Genomic DNA, 21,776 nt, shown 5'->3' on the forward strand with positions numbered 1-21,776 from the left:
CACGAGGAGAGGGCTTCAGACCACAAAGCAAGAGCACTTACCCTCTTTTCCTGTAAATGCATGCCCTTAATTGTTACCTCTGGACTGTAACATATTTTTCTTCACTGCTTGGAGCAACTCTTGAGCACATAAACTGCCCTCCATTGTTCATGCTCTTCAGCGTAAAGGTGAACAACAGAACCTACTGCTTTTCTACTGTGCTCAAACACAAAAACTCTAAGCAAGATCACATGTTTAGCAGACTTAGCGCTATTTGAATATGTGCTAATTTAGGGGAGTGTTTGAAACACACTCACCAAAGTAGTAATCAGAGCTCACACACCACCTGCTTTTACACCTTGAGAAATCGCTGCTGCAGCATGTTGCATGCAGTAATACTCTCCTCTACAGTCCCCCTTTAATATTCTTCAAGTCTCTGGCAAAAGCTCTGCAGTTAATTTTCTCCCTCAGCATCTTTGGTTTCTCAGTGACCATTTAAGCAAGTCACTTCTGGACCCCAGCCCTTGTTTCAAACCTCCTCTTGTTGTGCTGTGGTGCTACCGATAATTCATCTCAGCCTGACAGCTGGAGTGTTGCTGAAGCGAACTCTGGAGTGCCTGAGCAGGAGGGGCAGGAGAAGCACTTTAAAATGAAAGTATTATTCTACAGCAGTGAAGCACCCTTTCCTCCTGCCTCGAGCAACATCAACCCTTCCATTCCTTTGGTTTCTAACAATATCTTCCTCCTGCCACTGAGTTACAAAAGGCCCGACCTGAAAATCGGCTCTTAAAGCAACTGTCAGCAGTTTTTAAAGCCTGTTAAGTAGTACACTGGAAGGGGAAGGGGAGTCACCTCCCCTCAGAGGCAAACCTCAGTTCAGTTTTCCTTGGCCATGGAAAAATAAAATATAAAAATAAAATACACTGATAAACCTGAGAGCTGGCATGCCACAGGATGGCAAAGCACATGGTTTACTGGCAGAAGGGCTGCAGCACACCCTCTTGCTATACAGTGACTACAGCAAAACAGAGGGTCTACAGTTGCTTCACAGAAAAACAGCAGGAGCTGTCAAAAATCTTCTTCGACCCACTGTCATCTGGAGGGAAGGAAGAAGAGGACGTGTCTGCTAATTACCCGGCACAATGTCACCTCTAAGCCAGCAGCAGTCGCCTTAACCAGCTGCAAGCCCGACCTGGAGAGGCTCCAGGAACTATGAAACACACACCCATGCTCACAGCTTAGCTCAAACCCTCCAGAGATCCTGACAGATCCTCACTTGTAAAAACACCAGCAGGTGTCACAGGAACTGGATGCAATTGTTAGAAGACTTCAAAGATGGCATGGTCGGACAGAAAATGTTCAACCAGTGCGAGGCCACGACGCGTATCTATCTGCAAAGTGCCAGCAGGAAGCAGGGATGCAAAAGCGTCCACTGCATTTGTTCTGCTCTGAAGCAGAGAGAGGAGCCGTACATGTGCCATCAACAGTGCATCAAGGATTTATTTAATTTTCATACACTCACTGGCAGGGATCCAGTGATAGTTGTGTGACCATTTTTTCATTGCCCGTGTGTATATTTCACAGACCAACGTATTATACACCTCCAGGTAATGAAAGCCCATTTATAATCTGATAAACCACTATCCCTAGCTAGGCTCAGATGAACAATTTAAAAACTCTCGTGTTACCTTTTTTTATTATTTTTTTTTCAAGTGGAAGATTAAACCAAGAAATCATTGTCTACTCTTTTTTCTAAAGCACTGATGTATGTTACACAGGAATCAACATGTACACAGTTGAGAGTTCAAAAACCCAAGCTCCTCAGAAAACTGAGAAACCTGCTAAAGAAACATGGCAGGGTTATAACATTCTACCACCCAGTTACTTTTCAATGCTACTCACAGAAAACCATTCCAAAATAGCCATTCAGGATCCCACTTTTATTATCTCAACGCCATCAACACCATATAGACTTTGCCTCTTAGTAAATGCAGAGCAATATTTAGACGCCTTAGAGTTTCAAGAATGGAAAGCCATTTCAATGTTAACAGCCTCAAGAAGCAATAAATCATAACATTTCAAAAAGGAGTTGCTTCTGACTCTGGTATTACTGAGCTAAATGACTTGTACCATTACAGAAAAGTAATTCCGCATATGAGAAACGAGCAGCAGCACTTTGGTGATAAGGATATAGAGATATTTGTACTAATGAGGAAACGTAAACTCCATTTTAACACAGACTTGCTGCAGCCGTAACTCTGGAGCTGTTAGCAATGTCTCCTCGGGTTTCTCCAGGGACCAACACAGTATCACTATCACATACTTCTCCAGAGCGATGAAAGCACATTATAGGCTGATAAGAGGCAATCCATGGTTATTTCTTACAAGCCTCCAAAGATGAGCAATTTATTAAGAAGAGCTTTTCAGGAACCTGGCAAAAACAAAACATTCTTCATCAACACCTCACACCAAATCCATCTTCCTTTAAATAAATTCCTAGAGCTGGTGCTACGAAGTCACTCTTCCCTGATTGCTGCTGCTTCGAATTTGCAAATTACAAGTGGTAATGCCTCCTCGCTTGTCAGCAAAGATTTATCAACCCACTCCTGTGTCAAAAGGTCACACGAGTAAATCCGAGTGTAAGTGGTTTCAGCAGGAACACCTCCACCCTGCCCGAGCTGTCCCATTGATAACTGCGCACATCACGATGACATAAGAAATAGCTTAAATAATTGAAACTATAATTATCAAAGCAAAAGAACAAAGCAGCTCTGAGATGTAACGAGCCTTGCTTTTCTTATCCTCTGTTCACTTATCTGCAACAGGTCTCCCAGGCACTACTGTGAATTAGAGTAATGAAGAGATGCTCCAGGGTTTGGTTAAAGGCTACTAGATCCAGCTGTGCGTCCTTCATTAGAACAAAAAGAAACCACCAGAAAACCAAGGGTCTGATTCTCACTTACCGCTTTAAACCATTCCAGCAGAGTAAATGTGAGAAGAAATTATACCCACGCCTCCTCTAGCAGCAGTGTGAATGAGCTGTACTGTAAATTACGATCCAGCTGAAGGTTTTAAATTAAGACCTAAAGGAAACATGACAGCCAGATGTTCTGTTGTCTTGTGTCTTCTGCAGGCGCTGCTTCCCATGAGCGGTGGAGTTGTTCACCTCTCCTTTTAATGGCACCTGGGAACTGCAGCGTCATGCCAGGCTCTGTAAAAACCAGGCACGGAAATGCCCGATAAATGAACCATCCAAAAACTCCTTTTACTGCAGCTGCACCTTCACTGAAATAAAAATCTCCCTCACAGCCCACCTGCTGCCATGAAGCTCTCCAATTCACCCACACAGCTAAGGAAAGCTTAAACCAAGCCACTCTGTGTGAAATCAGGTGAAATCAGTTAAATCGGGCCAGTCAAGTGAAATAAACAGGCCCCGCACTGTGTGCGAGGAACCCTGCTCCTTACCCGTGTGTCTTTATTCATTGCGGGTCACACCACTTGATTTCAAGCACATGATTCCTTTGGCTTCACGAGGGACTCTGCAGATGGAGTGATATCTCCAGTCGTTCGCACTGACTGGGGTCACTACCCAACAATTCATCCCTTGTAGCAACATGTCATCCTCTAAAGCCCTGAACATGAGGTGACCTTACAATGACAGAACGATGGGAATGCAGGAGAGCGGGGCAGGAGGAGAAGCCCAGCACAAGCACCCTGCCCTGCTGTCTTCCCACAGGCACTCGCTCCAGCACCTTGCTGACCTTAACTGCAGCGCTAACACCAGTTTTTTCCATTCTGTTTTGTGGGTTTTTTAAACACATATGACTAAAAATAGAAGAGGTACCTGCACAGCTCAAACATAACATGCTCCAACAGCCGTGTGGCAAGTTTAAGTCACCCTGTGATTTATTGACTCTGGGATGTCTCACTTGTGTCCAGGTCATGACACCCTACTCCAGAAATCCCAGTTATCCATACAGCAGATGCAGTCTTAGGGTCCATAAAATCTTATTCTCCTTTTCCTCCAAAAATGCTGAGGGATTCTACTGCACCACTGAGAGCCCATAATATATCATCTGAGACTGTTGCAGTGGACTGAGAGCAGAAAAATGTCAAAATACACATTCCAGGATTATACTGTTGAACCAGATTGAGTAGGGTCAAAATCTTTTGGTAGGGAAAGATTCTGGAAGCTCATCTTTTGAATCACACTGTGCTGCTGGAAGCACATGCCACTCTGCATTTCAGTCAAAGCCTAATTCAGTTTGACTCAAAATAGGAAAATAGCACATTAATCCTAAATCCTATAAACATTTGTAAACACTTTCCACCATTTTCCTCACCCATGCCGTGGAGGGTTGGCCCGTGTTTTCAAAGCCTGTATGAAAGCAGATGGCAGCCATCTAATTCGGATTCGATGCAATCTGCTGCTGGTGGGGAAAAAAATCTTGACTGCTTCTCCAACAAATGTAAAACCTGGGAAGTTCAACCTACTTCTTAGTTTTGTTAGATGTTTTGTAACAGTTTTGCCAACAGACTCAGCTAGGCTCAGGGAAAACACATGCTTCTTGTTCTCAGCCTCAACTCAACAGCAAAAAAAGGCTCAGATGACGCTGGGAATGGCTGATTGTCTACTTGCTTAGCTCTTCTTCTTGGTCTGCCTTTGCAACAGCATCAACTGTTCTCTCCTCACCCACGAACCCAAACATTTTAACCCCCAGGACAACCCGGTTGGTCTGACATGATTTACCCTTGGTAAATCCATGCTGACTGTTCCCAAACTCTTTCTTTTCCTGCACATACCCAGAAATTTGTTCTAAGAGGACTTGTTCCATCCCTAGTGACCAAAGTTGGGCTGACTGGCCTGTAGCTCCTTAGGTCATCCTTGTGGTTTTAGGAAGGTGGGTCCAATATTCACCTTTCTCCCATCATCGAGGGCCTCTTCCAATCTCCCTGAATTTTCAGAGATAAGACAGTGGCCTTACTTTAACATCAGCTACGTGTCTCAGCACTCGCAGATGGAGGCCATCAGGTCTCACAGACTTGCAAGTATCTGCAGCTGATGTTCCTCTGCGTCTCAACCCCCCACATTAATGACAGACGACAGGAAGACCTCACTGGTAAAGACTGAAGCAAAGAATGCCCTGAGGACCTCAGCCTTACCTGTGTTCACTGGTGTTAAATCACACAGCGTATTCAGGAACAGGCCACAATGCAATTCATCAATCACTAGGGCAGGGATCATCCTCCTATACTTGGCACTGGTGAGGCTGCACCTCAAATCCTGAGTTCAGTTTTGGGCCCCTCACTACAAGAAGGACACTAAGGGGCTGGAGAGTATCCAGAGAAGGGCAACAGAGCTGGTGTAGGGTCTGGAGGACAAGTCTGATGAGGAGCAGCTGCGGGAACTGGGGGTGTTCAGCCTGGAGAAAAGGAGGCTGAGGGGAGACCTTCTCACTCTCTACAACTGTCTGAAAGGAGGCTGGAGTGAGGAGGGGTTTGGTCTCTTCTCCCAGGAAGCAAGCGACAAGACACGAGGCAACAGCCTCAGGTTGTGCCAGGGGAGGCTTAGATTAGATATTGGAAAAAATTTCTTCGTGGAAAGGGTTGTCAGGCCCTGGCACAGGCTGTGCAGGGCAGTGGTGGAGTCACCGCCCTTGGAGGAATTTAAAAGACATGTAGATGTGGTGCTGAGGGACATGGTTTAGTGGTGGAAATGGCAGTGCTGGGCAAATGGCTGGACTTGATGATCTTAAAGGTCTTTTCCAACCAAAACCATGGTATGATTCTGTAATCATCTTGCTGCTCTTGATATCCTCTTGCAAGAACCAACTCCAGATGAGCTCTGGCATTCCTAGCACCAAACCTGCCTGACTGGACAACGTTTCTAACCTCCACCTTTGCAGCCAGACTCAGCTTTTACCTCCTGCATACTGCTTTTTTGCATATTGAAAGCAAAATGAACCACACTGCCCTGTTGGGCCTCTAGCAGAGGTCATAACATGATACCTCAAAGTGAAAAATCTCTTCAATCCCATCCAAAACTCAAGGATTTGGTATTTTTTCTCTCCAAGAGATGAAAAACAGGCTAACACTGCTAGCGACTAGTTAAGCCCCTTCACAGCAAACTGTAAATAACCCTGGCTTGATACACAAATGCCAGTGGTTACAAAGCTTCCAAGTCCTTCTACAAAACTGGGAGATTTTATTTGACTGGGTCTCTCTGTGCAAGAACTAATTTTGGAGGTTGATTCCATGTGATACAATCAGGATGTTTTAGTTCCTGGAGATGACACTTCTCCTCCTACCCACAGCTATAAACTTCAGAAGCATGACACAGATTTCCTACAAACCTACAAATATTTGCTTCACTATTTCAGCAGCCTCAAAGTGTATTAATTTTATTTAAAAAAACACCAATCATCAGTAACCTGAAGTTACAACATTTCTGTGATCCCTGATGTTTTATAAACATTCAGTGAAGCTCTCAATGAGCACATTCATATTCTCCATAGCACAGAGCTGCCTTGCTTTGTTTTCCCCTCTTGGGGAGAAATGCAGCTCTGAATCCCCCATGTCTGATCACAAGGGTAAAAGCAGAAACTGGACAACCGGTTGATGAGTCAGGTTGAACTGGGAACTTTAGTGGAACACTGAAAAACATACCAAGACAAGATTTTATTTTTCAATACTTAGGCTTCTAGCATCCTCCTGTTATTGCTACACTGAACACTTCAGCTAAATGACATGGGGGACAAGGTGATGTGGGGAGACTTTTCAGTGTAATTGATCCATTTTCTTGGTATATTAATCCATGTCAGATAAACATTAAAAATAAAACCTATCCCCAAACTCTGCAGTTATTCAGTATCAAAGACTTCTCTGTTTTTATTTCAACATTAAGTTGCTCATAAGCCATCAATATCCACCTTGAAGACTGTAATGGAACTAAAGAAGGAAGAAAATTATTTTAAGAACCTTAATATCTTCCTCTTGGAGAACTCCAAATCCCAAATGGTTTTAATCCCAACTCTAAAATTAGGTCTCAGGTCAATCTCTTTCATACCTCTTTCTCAACAAGTGACAGAGCACATGCATTGCTGACAACACACTTAAATTGAAATATATCACACTGGTGGGCCCACCTTGTCCTGTCTTCACAAGGAACCAAAACCCTTCAGGAGATGGGACAGGGACTAGACCATCAAGCTACCCTTTCTACTTTCCTCTGTGGAGAAGAATTACTTTAAACTGCCTGCAGAGTGGAAGAGGAGCTGAAGGAATATGTTACTGACTTGTTCTGGTGCTAGCAGCAAAAGTGCAAAGACTTTTAAACCCATTTAGATCCACTGAATCACGTAAAGACTCCTCTGCAACTGTCTGATATGTTCTGCTCAGCAAGCAGAACAAGAACATCCTTTCTCAAGCGGAGCAAGGCTTTGCATTCTCCACCTGCTCTGTCTCAGAAAAGCTTGTGTGGCTGAATTTCACCCAAATCTGCTGCTCCAGCCTCATTCAGTGCCACTTGTCCTAGAACAGGAGCTTTCGGGACAGGACCTAAGCCAGCAGCTAGCACAGATGGGCCATGTCAACGCTTCAAAGAGGCAGGTCCTACCATGTGATGCTGCACCAGTGCCAAACCTCACTCTGCCAAAACCGCTCTGGAGACAGTCTGCAGTGTTAACAGCACGGAAAGAGCTGAACCAGGGGCTGTCTTCTCCTTTGGAGACAGTCTAGCTGCTTTCCTTGGCTTAGAAGTCATACATCACCACTTCAGGGACTGTCACTAGATGCTGGACTGATGCCCACCCTCAGGTTCCATCCAAGCAAACCAGTTCAGTCCCTGGCAAACCAACCCTAGATTACACCCAGTGCAATGCTGTCACTGCACACACCGGGCACTTGAAATGATGTACAAGCCCTTGACCCTTAGGTCATCTCTTAGGCAGTATCAATATCAGAGGCTAAGTTTTAATGCCCTGGAGCTAAGCAAGAGACTACCGTTTGTCTCGTAACAGTGTAATTTCACAAAACGCACCTCTCCAGGAGTACTCCCGCTCACTTTAAAGGTTAGACATTGTTTCACAAGATTTATTTTCAGGAAATGAGATTTTTATCCTCCTTTTCATAAATCATCTGATTTCACAAGATATTTCAGCTGTAATATTAACTGTACAAATTCACACATACCCAGGCAGAGATGCTAAACAGGGAATGCTCTAGAAGTGGAGAATGATGTACAGGCAACTATGAGGGATAAGCTACATTTAAGAGCATTGCAGCATCTTGCTTAGAACATGAGAAAGGCATGTGCAACCATATTTCTATAATCATGTGAAAAAACTTTAAGAAAGATTAATAAATCAAAGGGACAATTAAGAAGGGGCCGTTTTTGAGAAGTGACTGATAAGCCAATTGCATAAAACCTGGAGAAAGAAGCCAACACTTAGTCTTAACATCTCCTTCAAAAGAACCTTTCACTTTCAGACTCTGTCATGCTGTTGTTACTTTGCACCTGCCAGCATTGAAAACTTGGCTTGGAACAGCTGTAAACATGTGCAGGAGATTTCTAGTTTGTGCATGCCAGCATTTCCCTCATTCCTGCTCACAGAACTGCACTCATGCTAGACCAAGGGTAAGAGTTACCAGCAATGTATCCTAAGTGCAAAGACCAACCGCCTTTCAATCCTGGACCTAGAAGCCTTAGGTTTGCTATTAAGTTTTTCAGAAAGAAGGAAAAATTAAGCATATTGGGAAAGAAACTCCTCTTGCACAGAAGTTCAATCCAAAGGGACAGCAAACTACTCGGAGATGGTGCTTTCCTCCTAAGTACAGATCAAGCTCTCAAATCTTTTAAAAGCAAAGTGGAGCTCTCCAGGCTTACCCTATTTCCAACAGACTGATCCCAAGTACACAAAAATCAGCAGCCATAATTATTATGGGTTTTGGAAGCACTTTTGTTTCAACATGGACAAAAATCACATGTCACAGAGCAACAGGTGAGACACTATGGCACCCCTGAATCCTGGGCTTAAATAGTAGTAGGTCTGTGTGTGTCTACAGCAAAATGGGAGAAACCACAGTCGTCTAATCAGGCTGCAATCCACTGCCTCAGAGTGCAGTTTTAGCCGGATCTTAATGCTGTGAAAATTACATTAGCTTCAGCAATCCAATCTCCCTCTCATTACCTCACTGCTACTAGGCTTCTGATGTAATTGACATGATCACTTGTAAGGGTTAGGAAAGTTTTGATTCTAGAACAGTCAATCCTTGCCCTCTTTTTCTGTAGCATTTTAGACTCATCCATTTATACAATCAGATTTTTTTCGCCATATAAATACTCCTTTCTGGAAAAGAAATTCAAAATAGTTCTGATTTCCCAGTAATTAGGAATATAAATAGAGTGAAAGTAACAAGAAGAGTTTCTAAGAAGACAAAACCACTTGCTTTTCCACCTAGGAGGATCAGGCTTCCTGATTATTTCTGTCTGCAGAAGAGCTTGTCCCCAACATAGTGACAGAGTATGTGTCCTCTGAACACTCTCATTCACACCTGGATGTGACTACCACCCTGAAGGGAAATCCTGTGGTTGTTCCCTCTCAAGCACAAGTTAAGGAGATGAAAGCCCAGGTTGTGACCTGTCGTGATGGTCAAACTGAATTCTGACCTCAATAAATCCTTCCTGGTGAAAAAACTACCTTTATAGAAATACTTCTCCCAGCAGTGAGGGCAAAGCTGCTTGTTATAAAAACCTGTCCCACTAACAAACACTTCTGGCACAAAGCCTTACCATCCTCTTCCAGCAACTGAGACAGGTAAAAAACTGAGGCAGGCTTTCATAGAATCATTGAATGGTTTGGGTTGGAAGGGATCTTTAAATGTCATCTTGTCCAACCCCCCTGTAGTGAGCAGGGACATCTCCAACTAAGTCAGGTTGCTCAGAGCCCCATCCAACCTGACCTGGAACGTTTGCAGGGATAGGGCATCTACCACCTCTCTGGGCAACCTGGGCCAGTGTCTCACCACCCTAATTGAAAAAAATGTCTTCATTAAGATGAATATCTAGTCTCCTTATATCCTCTAGTTCTTTTGAATCCCAGGTCCTCTCTGCACAAACTCCTTTCCCCTTGAACAGGAACTCTCTTACTCTTACAGGAGTGACACATTTCTCTGTGCTCACAAGCTGACTCCTGTGCTGCTCAATACCAGGCTGGCTGAAGAGACAGAAAAAAAATTTAAAACAAAGAACTTAAAGCTTCTATGTCTGGTACTTCCTCTTAACACCTCTTCAAGCATTCACCGTTCATTGAGCCTTTCATTTCCTTCTCAAATAACCTCCTACGGAGTTAAACCAACACAATCAAACAAAATCTCAGTAACCAGGCCAACATGTGGAGCTCACATAGAGCTACAAAGCACGCTGAGATCTCTCACACCCTGCCACAGTGCCATGCTCTGCCATGCCCTGGGTGCCGTATGTCTGAGCCAGGAATGCCAGCAGTTTCAGGAGGAAAACTAGACTCAGATTAAGGCATCACTTCTGCCAACAACTGACTCATGAAAGAGCAATGCTCCTTTGACATGGCCAGATCTATGAACAGAGGGGGTGATGAAGATCAGTGCATTATGCTTTGGTATCTCCTGGTGAACTCATGGAGGCTCCGAGACAACACATGGCAGCTTTTACACCACGGGGACTGTAACAGCTTTTTCTATCCCCTCTGCTTTCATGGGCTCTAAAAGAATTTGTTATCTTCAAAATCTACGCTGAAAAATTTGGCTAAGACTGGTCAAATTCAGAAGTTACTACAGGGACTGCCCATGTCTCCTCTGCACATGCTGGTCATCACATAAACCATCAACTCATTTCAAAGGAGTCTAAAAATCATATGCTTTATGCATAAAGACATGATTGGTGACAGCCAACATGGCTTCACTAAGGGCAAGTCATGCCTGACCAATCTCGTGGCCTTCTACAACAAGGCTACAGGGATGGTGGATGGTGGCAGAGCAACTGGCATCATCTACCTGGATTTGTGCAAGGTGTTTGACACTGTCCCACATGACATCCTGGTTTCCAAACTGACAAGGCATGGATTTGACAGATGGACCGCTCGGTGGATAAAAGATTGGCTGGATGGCCACACACAGAGTTATGGTCAATGGCTCAGTGTCCAAATGGAGGCAGGTGACCAGTGGTGTCCCTCAGGGATCAGTATTGGGACCAGTGCTGTTTAACATCTCTGTTGGAGATGTGGACAGTGGGATTGAGTGTATCCTCAGCAAGTTTGCTGATGATACCAAGCTGTGTGGTGGGGTTGACACCCAAGAGGGAAGGGAAGCCATCCAGAGGGACCTTGACAGGCTGGAGAGCTGGGCCAGTGCCAGCCTCATGAAGTTCAACAAGGCCAAGTGCAGGATCCTGCACCTGGGTCAGCACAACCCCAGGCACAAATACAGGCTGGGGCACGAATGGCTGGAGAGCAGTCCTGAGAAGAAGGACTTGGGGGTGGGTAGCAGATGAGAAGCCAGACATGAGCCACCAGTGTGTGCTGGAGCCTGGGGAGCCAGTTATGTCCTGGGCTGCATCAAAAGAAGTGTGGCCAGCAGGGCCAGGGAGGGGATTCTGCCCCTCTACTCTGCTCTGGTGAGACCCCACCTGGAGCACTGTGTACAGTTGTGGGGCCCTCAGCACAAGAAAGATACAGACCTGTTGGAAAAGGTCCAGAGAAGGGCCACCAAGATGATCACAGGCCTGGAGCAGCTCTGCTCTGGAGACAGCCTGAGAGACTTGGGGCTTTTCAGCCTGGTGAAGAGAAGGCTCTGGGGAGACCTTAGAGCACCTTCCAGTACTTGAAAGGGGCTACAGGAAAGCTGGGGAGGGGCTTTTCATCAGGGAAGATAATGATAGGACAAGGGACAATGGTTTTAAACTGAGAGAGGGGAGATCTAGGTTAGATATCAGGAAGAAGTTCTTCACTATAAGGGTAGTGAGGAACTGGAATGGGTTGCCCAGGGAGGTTGTTGATGCCCCATCCCTGGAGGTTTTTAAGGCCAGGTTGGACGAGGTTTTGTGCAACCTGGTCTAGTGGTAGGTTCCCTGCTCATGGCAAGGGGGTTGGAACGGGATGATCTTCGAGGTCCCTTCCAACCTTAATGATTCTATGATCCCACCCCTCCTTCAGAGTCATGCTGACCCCCATCCCTTCCTTGCACTAGTCTTCTTATAAAGCGTGCATGGTCAAAGAAGACACCTGCATCACGAGAGCATGTGCTTTTTTTCCCTCTCCTGCAGTTTTTACAGTGCCAAAAGTTAAGCCATTCAAATTTTGTTTTTTTGACAATTCCTCTGCTTTATACACTAAGCATGAAAACACAGAAAGCTGGTTGTGGCTGAGGAGCAGGTACACCCTCTTTGGGAAGGCACACGGTATGAGCCTGATTCCCTCTCCACAGGGATGTTCAGTGATGCAGCACTCTCCTAAGAGAAACCATCATTCCTGTGCAGAGCACACAGACACGCACCAAGTAACTCCATGTCAATCAACACCAGCCTTCAAAACACAACAACCAGACTATTTTCTCCCTGCACATCAAAACCACATGCAAACACAGGAACAATTCCAAAACACAACTGCAGGTTTCTCGCTTTCCACACACCCCATGTACCCACTGCAGAAGACTATGAGTGAAAAAATGGTAAATCCAACCTAAACCAATCACAACCAGACCCCAGCTCCTGTTCTACTGACAGAACAATTTCACTTTCTGGCTGCAAGGTACAAAAGTCTTCGGGCTCCAGGTTTTGCCAAGGCAACACATGGATATCACAGGGACCCTAAAAAAGGCTGACAGCAGACACTTTTCTTACACTCTCTGCCAGGTCTCCTGTGTGCCACAATATTCAACCCTTGCTATTCCCAATCCCTGAGAAAACACTCCCTTGCTCTACCTTACCCTAATGGATGGGCAAAGTCAATTTGCAGAACACCAATGGGCAGAAAGCAGCAGCCCAGGTTACACCAACCAGTGAAGGGGCTTTGTATTTCTAGGCTTTAGATGCTCTCAGGTTGTACCTAATGGGTGCTGAGCAAAACCTGCAGAGTCTGGCATTACAACCTGCCTTCCTGCTTTCTCAGAAAACCAGCAGTTAATGGCATTCAGACTGAATCTGGAATCATGAAAATATCTTTATTAAGCATGTCAGAAAACGTAGCAAAATGCTATGTTGAACAATTGGCCATAGCAATGCTACTCAGTTCAGCAAAGTGAGCCTGTATCACATCTGATGTGTTACATAAAATATATGTCAGCATTTTCCTGGCAATAACAATACAGCAGTTTCTGAAAACCTTAACATACTGCAAATAAAATATTTGCAATGCACTTGGAATTGTGGTCACTGTGCAGCTTAACACACCCAGCTGTATTCTCACGTTTCAATTGCCGGAGAAGAGCATGAAATAAATCCACCTCTTTAAGGCACGCACATAGTGCTGAGTCTTGGGTCTTCTTATGCATTTCAGGTATAAAAGAAACATATTTGTATTTATCTCCATCCATGCATTCCTGTCTAGAGGCATACGACCCTTGGAAAAAAAACCAAACAGGAGATGAAGGCAAGGAAGGAGGGCCCGCATAAGGAAGGAGACATGGGCAACAGAGGTTTTTAAGAGGCTTGAAAATTGCTGTGATTAGTCAAGCTAAGGAAGAAATCAGAAAGATTAAGAAAAAGATGGATGGTTCATATAAGGACAGGAGGGAAAACACTATAGCAAGGAGACAGGGGAATAAAAAAACCCCAAAAAACCTAAAGAAACAATCAGGAGTGACTTTTAAATGAGATATAGTATCGCCTGGGGTCAGAGAAGAGAACCAGGAGCCAGAAACGCACCCTCAGAGTTCATCAAGCGTGAGATTTCTGCCTGGAAATCTCTTCAGTTGGAGCTCTTGTTGCTGCTGTCTGTTATGAGGCTTTTTGAATCCATCTGCTCCTGACTGCCAGGCCCACACACCCATCAGCAACACATCTCCACAGAACACCAAGAGACGTGCACTTAAATGGATGGAGAAATCCTCCAATTTAACCCAAGCACAGACCAACAGAGGTGGCCTCCTGTGATTTGTCGTGACCCAACCCTACAGAACAAATTCCACTTAAAAGCAGCATTCCCACAGATTCCAGTGGGGCCAGGACTTCCCCTCCTGCCACTTATAAGGGTCTGACCTGTTCTGGCTCATCTTGAACCCCACTGAGGTGCTGGCTCTGAGCCAAAACCTCCTCCCCCAAACACAAGTCCCCATCCAGCCTCATTTATCTCACAGCCCAAAAGTTTCTGCTGCCCATCAGCTCAGTGTCCAAAAGCAATGCTGCTGCATCATGAGTAAAAATGCTGTACCCTCTGGCACAGCAAAACACCAGTAACAAAATCCCACTTAACCTGAAAAGGACCACACAGGCACACTACACAGGTTTGGCACTGGTTCTGCTTAAATTCAGCATTTCATTTAAGAGGAAACGCATGAATTTCCAACTTTTCACACCTTGATACCCTATGACCATCACATACCCATCAGGGCTGGAGTGGAGCAACTGGAAAAAGAAGAGGAACAGGAGTGGGACTTGATGATCCTCACAGGTCCCTTCCAACTGAGCATATTCTATGATTCCGTGGGGATATACCCAGCCCCCTGATGCTCACGCCCAGCAGCTCCAACAAGAGCAGGACTGGGCTGGGGGCTGTGCCATGTTCCAGCCACCTTTGAAGAGATGGACACCAGCAGAAGCAAAGCACTTGTGTTTCTAAGTGCAGTCATCCCAGGAGAGCACTTCTGAAAGGTTTAGGAAGCCTTTTGATTAGAAGGGAAATTGGAAATCCTAGCTACAGAGCCTAGCACATAATAGGCAAAAACCTGCTGTTGCCAAAACTACCCATTTAATTTTTTTCACAGCTCTACCAGAAAATGAGTTACACAGAAAAACAGATTAAGGAGAAGGAAGGGCTGTTAGCATGGTCTTGCTGTCTCCTCCACGGATGCTCCCTCCTTCAGGTAATTCTGTCTTCGTCCCACCCTACCACAGAGAACCGCCACGCTTACTTATTTTAACTGTGATTTCTCTTCAGAGGTGACATGACTGCGCTCTGATTTTGATGCATCTCGACACCTATCAAGACTCCTAATCTTACAAGTAGTGCAAAGTGACTCTCCCACCCTTTCCAGCTCTTGATTCTTACTTAAAAACTGCATTAGACAAGGACTTAGCCATAAGCCAAACATCTTGTATAAGGCAGTCTTCCCAGTGAAGGATGGTAACCACAAATGTTAGGTGGTGAAGGGCTTGAACATCAGTAGGACTTCTTTGCTACTGACAACAAATAACTAGAAAGCCAGAACAGCTCAACAGTGTTGAGCCAGAACAGCCTGAGCGGCTGACCCTTCTCCTCATGTCCTCCATCTGCAAGGCTTTGCAGTGTTGGGGACAGCATCCACACCACAAAGAAGCTGGCATGTTAATAACTTGTCTTGTGCAAAGGGATGAGCAGTTTACAGGCCAGTCTGTAGTATCCTGGGCAGAGACCCAGCTCACCGTGGGACCTGGTGGGCCAGGTGAGGACAGCAATGACCTTTAGGACCAGAGAAAAAAGGCTTGAGGAGATGAAGCTTTATAACAGCAGGAAGGTGGGGAAGTCTGGCAGGCCCATTGGATGGGCAAATTTGCTTTTCTTTTATTATTTTGGGTCTCCCCCTACATCTTCCTTAGCCCTGCCTTGTCTAACATTGGCCCTGCCAGAGACTCTAATTTTCCCTGCCCCATCTGTTTGGATTTGCTTACTTACTAATTTATACAACATCTAGCTCCATGGTGGCTAAGCATTTTAATCACAGTGATTAACACACTGAGCAAGAACAAAACAAAAATGGTTAATCAAAGGCTATTAGCAGTGTTGGAATGTCTAGACGCTGCTTTTTACACATGAATGCTGGTTAACGATCATCTCCCCATAACATTCACAGGTCTCTGATTTATTCATTCTTCTGCCAGCTCTGCAGTTTGCCACAACCACATCAGGGATTTTGACCCATTTGGCACCAGAAGAACACAAGATGCTCCTGCAGGAAACACTCATGCTTTTTAGCCTGTCTGAAGTGCTTAATGCCATGAGCACAAGTAAGAGAGAAACCTCAGGAGAACAAGAATGGTCTGCAACCTGCACTATGATGCCCAAACTCCTTGTGCCTCCAACATAAAGAGGATCCTTCCCAAATCAAGGAATGCTCTACAACAAGAAATGCCAAGAATTCCCATTACTAGGTGCACAATGTCCTAACTAGTGTTTGTAACAATAGGAACACTACTTGTAAACATACATACAGAGTTTTGTAGTGACATAAGCCTGGGCTTGCTCCTGCAACCACCACTACATGAGCTGGCAGCTCACCTCCTGGGTACAATAATCACCACCTCCAAAACTATTGCCAGCAGCAAAATGGAGCCCAGTGTCCAAGTGGGAAGCAGAGCCCCCTGGGTGAAGCAATGTCAGTACACAAAAAAACAGTCTGGCTCAAGGACCACTCACAGATGCCAGACAAAGGGTACACAAGGAAGCCAGGGGATGCCCAAATACCTGGGCAAAGTACTAATTTGGAAAGCCTAAGCCTTTAAGAATGAGTTACCTGGGCAGGGAGAGCATGTCTTATCTGTGTTTGTAAAGCCCTGTGTAAATTAACAGCCTTACACAAACAGGATTTAAAACAAAAATACAAGTGCATCTACAGGGTTTATTGCTTAAATACATCTCCAGTGGTTTACACTGTGAACACGGAGCTTAATGGCTTCATTTATGAGTCACAGCTGCTTAAGGTAAAGTGTAAATATAGGTTTTTAATAGCTAATACAACTAAGAGCACCCAAAAAAAGTTTGACCATTCTTCCATGCTTTCAATTCAGTTGCCTTCAACTAGTCCTCCTGCCACTTCACTGACCTCTTCTGAGGCACCTTTGGTAAAATTTTAAGTCTGATTTTCCTTATAAAATAGGGCACCACAGCTGCATACAGAGTTCTGGGTTGGTTCTTGGTTCAAAAGCCTCCAGTAAAAGCTGTATATTGGGTAAAGGTCCAAGATAACCAGTAAAGCTTGAAAATTATACAATCCCATGCCTGTGCACAGACATTTGTCTTTCTCCTGTGATAAGAAAATATTTATTTGATGGTAAACTAGAAGGAAATTAAATAAGCACCCTTGCTCTGCTGTGGTTTTTACCTCCTTTTCTAACAAATCATCACTTCAGGGACATGAATCATTTTAGTGATACCTTTGCTTCATTAGAAGAAGTGTATGTTTAGAGCAAAATAGAAGTTTTGAGGGTTTTATCTCTGTGTGAAATCCTGTGGACACATGTATCCCAAGTCACAGTGCTGTGCAACAGAGAGGAAGCCAGCCATCTCAAGATGGACCTCAATTAGCTGCGTCGAGATATGTCTCCAGTCACTTTGGTCCCTTAGTACAGCATTACCAGCCACAGAAAGTAATAACCACACTGAAACTGCACATTATTAATTTAACAAGGCTGACTGGGAGATCTTTACATTGACTCTCCCAGCCTTCCACTAGTTCTACTCCATTGTCGATTGTTTATTTATTATTTATTATCTAGGTGTCTCTGGGACAACTTAATACAGTAAGATAGTCTCTCATCTCATCCCTGCTAATGAAAGTAATAAATAACTACAGTAAGCATTACAATCAATATTACGCTCTGCTCACATCCTGAAGAACACGAGGTCTGTGGCCCACAGTCCTGCTGGAGATGAAGGGTCTCCAAAGGATCCAGATCTGCTTAGTGCTCAGACAAGAGCAGGTGAATTAGCAACAGTGGGCTGGGGTACCAGGGGACAACCAGATGGCTGGGAAGGTATCCCGCAGGTGATGGTTTCATGTTTTGGAGGAGATGTGAAGCACAGGTGCCTGCTCACTTAGGCTCACTGCAAGCAAACCTCAAAAGCAGCAGTAACACCATCAGTGCCTCAAGTGAAAGGCAAGAGGAGGTTGCTCAGAAACGTAAAGTATGATAAAAACAAAGAAGGGGCAAGAAGAGACATTGAAAGTTTGCACTGAGTAAATGCTGGCAAATAATCCTACAGATTTGTTTCTGTTTTCAGAAAAAAAACATATTTAATGGAAAAACACTATGAACTGCACAATATGAACAGGCTCGAGTTACTTGGAATTTACCTTCCTATAAGACAAGATCATGGAAAGCTCCTGAGATACTGAATTCAACTGTTTTTTTTGCTGTATTTCCTGCTCTTAGGAATACAGAAGAAACCCACACAAGTTTTCACACTGCTTCGTGGAATGTTTTCACACTTGCCTAATGGAATGGTCTGGGTTGGAAGGGACCTCAAAGAGCATCTAGTTCCAACCCCCCCTGCCGTGGGCAGGGACACCTCCCACTACACCAGGTTGCTCCAAGCCCCACCCAACCTGGCCTTCAACACTGCCAGGGATGGGGCAGCCACAGCTTCTCTGTGCAACCTGTTCCAGTGTCTTACCACCCTCACTCTAAAGAATTTCTTCCTGATATCTACCATAAATCTCTTTTCAGTATAAGACAAATTCTCAGTTGCCATCACTCACTCATGTCACCAGGAAAGAACTTGGTCCTCTTCATCTACACCACAGAGAAGCTGGAAAACTGACTTTGCAACATTTTGTATCTTGCTCCACTCAAAAATAAGTTTCCACAATTAATCTACGGAAAGATACTTCTTGTACAGGCATTTTCTGACCCTGCAAGGGGCACTCACCCTCTGGTTTCGGCTCTTCCAGGATAACTTAAAACATCTAAAGCTCAAGTGATTGAATTAAATCCTCGTTGCACAAATGGATTTGCAGGAAAAAACACACACACACACAAAAACCCCCTCAAAAACCCTGTAATTGCCCCATTCTTGATTTCTGCAGAAGTTTCAAAACCCTCAGAATTCATACCCTTACCTGGGGATGTCCCTAACCAAAACAGTGAGGAAAGCCCATGTGATGCAAAATTTTCTAAACAGCACTGAAGAAAATTTTGCCAAACTTCAAAAACTCACAAAGTACTGAAGTATTTATCATGAGCTATTAAACACTCACCATCTCCTGCTCAGGAAGTTTTTAAGCCACAAATGCCAGTTGATGGCACAATAAGCTGCAGGAAAATTATAACGCACCTGCCCAGATCCAAGGCCTGTTCTGAGGCCACCTGTGATCTTTTCTGTTCTCCATCAGAAACACGATAATGAGCTGCACAGTGTTTTGGCCTGACATCTCTGAAGACACAAATGCTTTGGTTGCACTCTCCTAAACTCCCAGAGGAGCTCTTTCAAGCATTGTGAACTGTTTTCAATAACTAGTAGAGCACAAGAAAGGAAAAAAAAAAAGAAGAGATTTTATGCTCACTTTGGAACTCCATTAAAAACACCAAACATTGATGCTTCTTTGTGGTTTCTTCCTTTAACTCGGGTAGTCATTACAGATCACAGGAAGCTCTGCACAATAGCTAGTTGTACCTGTCACCCAGAGTCCTGACCCATTCAGGACACAGAGTTATTTAATTCACTAAAGACACAACTGAACGAATGCAGACACCCCAGGAACAGTCCCCATCAAAGACAAAGCAGAGCAAGAAAACCCATATGTGAGTTGGGAAGGACTGAGTAGCCAACAGCCTCATTTAGATAATCCCTCTGGTTTGACGCAAGGTGGTACAATCTCATCACATAACAGATCTTCTCGGGGGGGAAGCAAGAGATCATAAACTGACAAAAGCTGTCTGAATCCAGAGGTTTTAGAGGTATCTAACTATTCCTGCCTGCACATCAGCCCCGTTGCTGTGGTCTGTGTAGCTGTGGAGATGCAGGGTGGGAAACAGTGTACAGAGGAAAAGAACAACTACTCCACAGACCTGGGTAAAAAGCCTGATTTACAGCAGATATTTCTTTTTATAATTCTACTCATATGATTAGGAAGAATAATATACATCCTTTAACAGGCAAATAAAGTCATTTCAGGGTTATCACTAGAATTTTCAAACAAAGGATGCATGAACAAATTTTGTGTTTGGGATGGTAAATTTTTGTGGTCGTTCCTTGCCCCTACAAATGTGCTTTTTTGACATCTAATGCAGTGCATGACAACACTTTCAGTGAAACCAGCCTTAATTTGTCAGGTTTTTAAGTTGTATTTCTATTATGAAACTTCTCTTTTGAGGTTTTCTTCTCATCTAGTTCTTCTTTACTGTTAGGAAGATGACCCTAAATGACTTCTGCAATGAACGTCTCTTTAACTTAAATCACTAATAACTTCACAGCCTCCGACACTTTTCAAAACTTACCATATGTAAAGTTACACTCCACCCATTCTGGGTCCATGTTAGGGCCCTGAGAAGGAAGGCTGCCTGCTGAAGACCCAAGCCAGGACTAGATTGGGTGGAAAAGCTGGGCTAGCAAGGTTGCATCAGTGTGCTGGTGTTCAAGCCTCTGAGAGTTCAAAGGCTCCTTGGCTAAGGAACAACAATGTTCAGTTCTCACTCATTACACCTGGCTATCTGCTGGAGGAGCTGGCTAGGCTAAGATGGGCTGCAGGGGGGTAGGCAGCTACCAGGCCTCTGCGTTTGAGGCAGATGAGGAGAAGGTACTCAAGCTTCAAAAACTTGAAACTTCATTGGGGTCAATGCCTGGATGTAATCCTAGCAGATGATGCTCAAACAAAAATCCAAAGTCTGCATGGCACAAAGAAAACACTGAAATTTAATAAATAAATATATATAAATGTTACCATTCACTGGTTCCTGCTACTCAGATCCATAAATACATCAAGTAGCCCAACCCTGGAGACACTTGGTTTAAAAAAATATTAATAATAACGCCCACAGCAATTCAATGCACTGATTACACAAAAACTCCAGGTTTGGGAACCGGTAAGAGTCCAGATAAAACACTTCGACCTACCTTAGCACTGCTGAAGAAAAGAGCAATACCATCCCACAGAAGGGAAATGGGTAAAAAGCAGAACACAAAAGGACAATGCCAAGGCAGGAGCACACTGCTCATCTCAGAGCTCTTCACACATATTACAGGCAACTGTGCCTGCTGTGCAAACACAAAAACAAACTTGCAGTTACAGTTAACAGAGATTAAATGTCTTACTGAAAGATTTCCTCTTAGAAAAGGGATTGGAAGAAAAATAAATTTCTTTAAAGGTGACTGCTCTTTAAGCCTAATCAGTAAAAATCCACACTTTTATCACAGTGAAATTGCTGTTAAGAATGCAGACGTCTATTTTGAGTGACTAACAGATGTTTTCACTGAGGATTTAGGACAGAAAGAACACAAATACAATGATAATGGCAGCATAATGAAGCTCAGCCTTCATTTAATTCACACAACCAATTAATACTGTACTCAGTGGAAAATACTACCAGGGCAAGAACCCTTTAGTTGACCATAAGAGTCAACGTGAGGCAAAATATCCACCTGCATTTCAATTCTTTATTAGGGAAGAGTAAGGATGGTGTTAGAGGGCTGTGCCTCTTTAAAAGCAGTAACTTCACAGCAGCAAACAAGCATCCAGCACCTGATCCCCACCAGAAAAATTGCCCTGAGGAGGTCCAGCTTCTCAAGCAGTCTGGAGGTTTAAACATCTTTCTGTTCAAATGAGCCCATTATCCATGTGGGAAATGGCACTAACTAAGGAATTTTCAATGGATGCATCCTCATTCATCATTTCTCACGTGAAATACTTCAGCAGCT

General features: G+C 44.2%; 2 protein-coding genes and 1 long non-coding RNA gene across 5 annotated transcripts in view; 1 reads left to right on the forward strand and 2 right to left on the reverse strand.

The window, feature by feature from the left end:
• Window positions 1–21,776, reverse strand: part of LOC127382597 (gallinacin-13-like) — a 592,294-nt gene that overhangs the window by 152,013 nt on the left and 418,505 nt on the right. The window lies entirely within an intron of this gene.
• XKR6 (XK related 6) overlaps window positions 1–21,776 on the reverse strand; it is a 182,703-nt gene that overhangs the window by 145,505 nt on the left and 15,422 nt on the right. The window lies entirely within an intron of this gene.
• LOC127382606 (uncharacterized) overlaps window positions 11,984–21,776 on the forward strand; it is a 156,291-nt gene continuing 146,498 nt past the window's right edge. The window contains exon 1 of the long non-coding RNA XR_007889002.1: window positions 11,984–12,074. This is a non-coding gene — a long non-coding RNA (uncharacterized LOC127382606). The remainder of the gene's footprint in view (window positions 12,075–21,776) is intronic.

Source organism: Apus apus, chromosome 3, assembly GCF_020740795.1.
Source record: "Apus apus isolate bApuApu2 chromosome 3, bApuApu2.pri.cur, whole genome shotgun sequence".
Taxonomy (NCBI): Eukaryota; Metazoa; Chordata; class Aves; order Apodiformes; family Apodidae; genus Apus; species Apus apus.